The following is a 5,553-nucleotide window of genomic DNA, read 5'->3' as shown; positions in this document are numbered from 1 at the left end:
ACTTTCACAGTTGCAACTTATGCATTTTAATAATTCTTGGGGAATTAAGTCGTAATCGTCTGAGAGGTATTTGGGAACAAGTCTACCTACATGTTCCTTCCAGCCCCATTGCTTTGCTTTATTGTTATCGAGTACGTTGTCCAAATAACTTAGCCAAGTTTGCAACTGATAGTAAACTCTGTAGGAGTGTTCTGCTGCAGCTTCTTCAGTGGGGGGAATTTTTTCCAATTTAAAAGTTGATTTGTTCGTTGCCTGTTGGTAAAGCTCAAATCGTAATTGATTTAATGAAATATTTATTTTTCTGTTTCTTGCACAACACTCCTACAGAGTTTACTATCAGATGCAAACTTGGCTAAGTTATTTGGACGACGTACTCGATAACAATAAAGCAAAGCAATGGGGCTGGAAGGAACATGTAGGTAGACTTGTTCCCAAATACCTCTCAGACGATTACGACTTAATTCCCCAAGAATTATTAAAATGCATAAGTTGCAACTGTGAAAGTGGTTGCAATAATCAAAGATGTCACGTACACACGTGTACGTAATCTTAGCTGATGTCATGAACTTTTAAAAGACATATCTAGGTCGCGAGTATCTTTTATCCTAATTAAATCATTAAAAAAAAAGTCCTTAGATGCGAAAAAAGGGCTTTCGTCACTCGTGTTATTGTCGCGGCTTATTCGTCGCCGGTTGCTGGGGTCACGGGGGTACTCGAGGGCCTCGTACGCAACACTGAGCATTATTTTTAACGTATGGTCACACCCATAAGAAGGAAATAAAAAACACCATACGGCATCAACAAATTGAGGTTTAGGCGGAAATTTTGACGCTTCGAAAAAAATTTTATCTTTAAAAATAAAATGCGCAGGCGGGTGGCTGATTTGAGAAAGAATGCCCCATATAAATATAAAAATACAAAAAAAACATCAATAAAGTTGTCCGTGAAAGATGAGGGTAGTTTTTTAAAAAAGTGTCAACATCTCAAAAACTATTTGTTTTTTTAATTCCAAAAAAATCAAGCTTATTCCAGGCAAAAAAAGGTATACTTCCACAAAATTTCATGTAAATTAAATTATTTTTACATGAGAAAAAAATTTTAAACTGAAAAATCAGTTTTTCGCCATTTTCTTGAAAAATTTGAGGTTATGTTGAAAAATGTCAAATACAAAAGTTTTAGATTTTTTTATTATCTATAACTTTTGTATTGAACATTTTCCATTAGGAGGTCACCCTTCGCCGCAAGTCGAGAAAAACCGATTTCAACCCCTAAACAGCACCCCCATTTCACCATTTCACATTATCTCGCGTTTAAAGATTTTTTTTCGTTTTGTTACAACCTTAATTTTATTTTCCAGCCGGTCGTTGCCTGTTATTAATTTTTTTATCTACAAAAGTTATCTGCACTAGACTATATTTGTACATTTAAAAATTATAAATGTTAAATACCTTAATGTCAACAACAGACGCTCTTTAGGTGAGATTGGTGTCCGTATCACGTGCTGTTTAGTGATTATTGAAGCAATTAGTGTTAATAAATCATCAAATTGTTCTTTGGTCATGCGGCAGTAATTTTTGAACATTGTTGGATCGTGTGAAATGATAGGGTATACTTTATAAAAAGCGCCGAAATCTTATCTATTCTGACATAATTCTGATGTCCAAAAGCGTTTTCGTTTGTATTTCTTTCTTTTTTTTAGAATACTTAATAATGCAGCTGTTACAGCCAGTAATTTGCGTCGTCGCAACACTTGCTGATGGTACATGTAATAATCTCGTTTATATTGAAGTATTGCTACTTGTACTTGATATTGATAAAAAGCAATTGGATCCATAACTAGATAAAAATAAGATATGTGATTCTTCTTTCTTTCAAAGGCTTCTTAAGAACGCAATACGTATAATTAGAATCAATCCAAAAAATTAACTGTATAAATTTATATTACTCTCTAAATTTATGTTGCGTGTGCGGTTAGCTTGTATTTGTTAACCTTAACCAACCTTTATAATAAAATAGAAAATTCAACATGTATAAAATCATATAATCAGACATGAATAGGGAGATATGTCATGCCAGAGGATTTCTTGACTGCAACAGTTTTTCATTTTTATAACATACAGAGCCATGTTCACTCACAATTCCATAAAAATCATGAGGTTGCGTGTGTAAGAAGCGCCTATGTACAATAGTTAGAAGAGAACGACTTTGCTACAGAGTTGTAAAAGAATGTAAAAAATGAAAAACTATTGCAGTCAAGACTCTCTTTGACACGGTCTATCTCCCTATTCATCTCTAATACAATACAATCTAGTACATATTTTTGTTAATTACGCGTACTTTATGCTAACAATACTGTCTGAATGCCTAATAAGTTTAACGTTTTAGGTTAGATTATTGTCAAACCTTTAATAAAGCTTTTGATTTGATACAGTTCCACTTTCAAAATCGTAATTTTTGAGAATTGATCAATTACTTACTTGTAACTGCAGGCAATCTTTTCGATATGAATATATATTTTTGTTCTAAAAGTCAAAGTTGCTCAAATTTGTCGAATAAATGCGTCCATAAGAATAGTCCACAAGAAAAAGTAAAAGAAATCCGAGTATATATTTGCGATGGCACATACATTTTGGTGCTTAAGCACCACAAAACCATGAAAAACTCAATCCTCATGACAACGCTGTTGCTTTAGCGCTGTTTTCTTGTAATTTACCCCCACCATCCGTTTTCCACCAATCAGCACTCGGTGTTTAAGCGCCGGTGTCTGTATAAGGATTCAGCCTTAAGGAACATCATAGTTTTATATTATAAACATTTTACTTTATTTTTGTATTTTTACAGATGTTAGCTGAAGCGATGAGACTTCAAGCAGATGCAATATTTCAATTAAGTCAAACTATTGAGAAACTTGAAAACAGACCAGTACACAATAACTGTAGTATTAGTTTTATACAATCAGTTGATTGACTAAAGACTGTTATAATGAATACTTACGTAATATTTGTTTCCTAATGCATGCGTATTTTAATTAGTTTTATATAATCAGTTGATTGATTATAGACTGTTATAATGAATACTTACGTGATATCTATTTCCTAATGCATACGTATTTTATTTTGTGTTAAAATGTAAAGATAAGTTTCTTTATGTATACATTGTTTAAGATTGAAAAATAATATATTTGATACTTAGACTTATTTGAAAATAATTTTTACACAATTTTTATATTGAATCTTAATCTTTCAATCCTTTTTCATTTTACAATTTTTTTTATTTTAACCTAATTTATACCAAGCACTTGAAACTCGTATACTAATAAAAATACTATACTATAAATTAGGTCTTTTAATGTTTATAACAGTAAAGCAATTCATAGTATTCAAATTATTTATTACAATCATATATTAAATATAATAATATAATATATATAATTATAATTCAATTATTTTCATTATCCCATGCATAACGGTAACGAGAAAAACATTCTTGCATAATCTGTTTTTGTATACGCTGCGCTATAGCTCTAGGACCTCTGTGAATTTCTTCTTCTTCCGCTGCTTCTTCATGTACATTTATAGGTGCGTTTAAGATTTCATTTTCGTCCACATCCAATGGTAGCCGATAGTGCAGGCGCATGTTGTGTAACACTGCGCATGCATTTACAATTTGTTCAGCAATTTCGGAAGCATACATTAATACACGCTGATATAACAGACACCTCCATGTTCCTTTAAGAACTTCAAAAAATCTTTCAACAATGTTTCGCGCTTTACATAGTTTTTCATTGTAATGATGTTGCCGACTTCATTGAGGATAATGTTGTAAAGGTGTCATAATCCAAGGTTCCAAAAGATACACAGCATCTCCTATATACATTCAAATAATTTTTCAAATAAAACATAATGAAAACTAACTACATAAAAATATATAAAGAAATGATATTTTATTAAAATATTATAAGTTTTATCAATTAAATAAGTTCTCGTTTCACCGTTGTTGTAAAAATACTCCATCAAACGTCTAATTGGAGACATTCCATATAAAAGCATCATTTCGCGCTCCTGGATATCGTACATTAATATTTAAGATTTTTAAATCTGGATCGACTATCTAGAAAAATGTATTTACATTTCATTTTTAAAAGAATTTTGATTCTTTCAAACACACGTAAATAAAAGATATATGTAGTATGTAATCTTACTGCTTGTACATTCAATGAATGGTTTCCATGATGATTTACATATGCCTCTTCATGTATAGGTGGTGCAAGAATATTAATATAAGTACAATCTATAGCACCAATGGCACCAGGAAATGATTGAGGAGCTTGTGTAAATTTATTTCGTGCAATAGCTCTTTCTACTTGTGTCATTGGAAATTTTAGCCGTTCTCGTAATAAATACATATTTATTAATCTTGCTACTTTGCGTATACAACGGCTGGCAGATGGCTGACTTATTTGTAATTCACACTGATTTCTTGCTGGTCTTTGGTAACTTCCATTAGCAAAAAATCTTATTGCTGCTAATACTTGAATTTCTGGAGCTAAGCCGCTATTATGTTGTGCTTGTAAATGTGGTCGTAATATATTCGTAAGATCCATAATTAATTCCTTGTTAACTCGAAAATATGCAAGAAATTCATTGTAGGGAAGCTCAAAAGGATTTTGTGCATCACGCAAGACTTTTCTTTCAACCTTTCTTTCCATAATTCTGACTCTTTCTTTCAAAATAAGTAAATTCCATGCTAAATATCCTTCAGCCATATTTCTAAAATAGAGTACAAATAGAAATAAATAATCTTTTAAGCTGATTCTACAATGAATCGGTAATCGGTAGTTCTAAGTCTTATCAGTGAATCGGTGAAGTTGACTAACAGCCAACTTGTATGACTAAGACTACCGATTTTCTTAAGGCCCCTGAGTAGTCGCGGCGGCCATGTTGGAATCGTGACGTCAGAAGCGAGGAATGACACGTTAATTTATGCACGATGCCATTTGTAAACAGAGACAATTTGGATGAAATTAAACGATGGGTTCGCTTTAAAACACTTGTAAAAATCGATGAAAACTGTCCTTTTCTACCTTGATAGTCAGTAAATGGTCGTAAAAGACTCGTAAAGTGAGGCTATATTCTGGCAGAAACACACGGTTTAACAGCTGTTGAAACGAATGAAATATACACTTTTACGTATAAAATTTCAAGATAACTTTAGTTTTTATCGATAATTAAAACTTTGATAAGTACGAGACAAGTCACATTTTCACAATTCAGCAAATAATAACGAAATGGCATCGTGCACAAATTTTGTCGTCAAAACTCGTTAAAATATCACTTTTCCATGCCTGTTAGTTCAGCCTTTTATCGTGGCGAAGCGCTGTAATAGAATCCTGTCGATATGTCGCATGTCGGTATTTAGCACGCTTATTACCATATGGGATACATATGAAATAAAAAATAAAAAATATAATAATATAAAATATAGCTAAAATATGAAAAAAGATGATTTAGGTAACATATACGATACTGTATTAATGTCACGATTTATTTTTGA

This window comes from Trachymyrmex cornetzi, unplaced genomic scaffold, assembly GCF_001594075.2.
Source record: "Trachymyrmex cornetzi isolate Tcor2-1 unplaced genomic scaffold, Tcor1.1 scaffold804, whole genome shotgun sequence".
Lineage (NCBI taxonomy): Eukaryota > Metazoa > Arthropoda > Insecta > Hymenoptera > Formicidae > Trachymyrmex > Trachymyrmex cornetzi.
The sequence above is the reverse complement of the archived record's forward strand: the minus strand, read 5'-3'. Positions refer to the sequence as shown.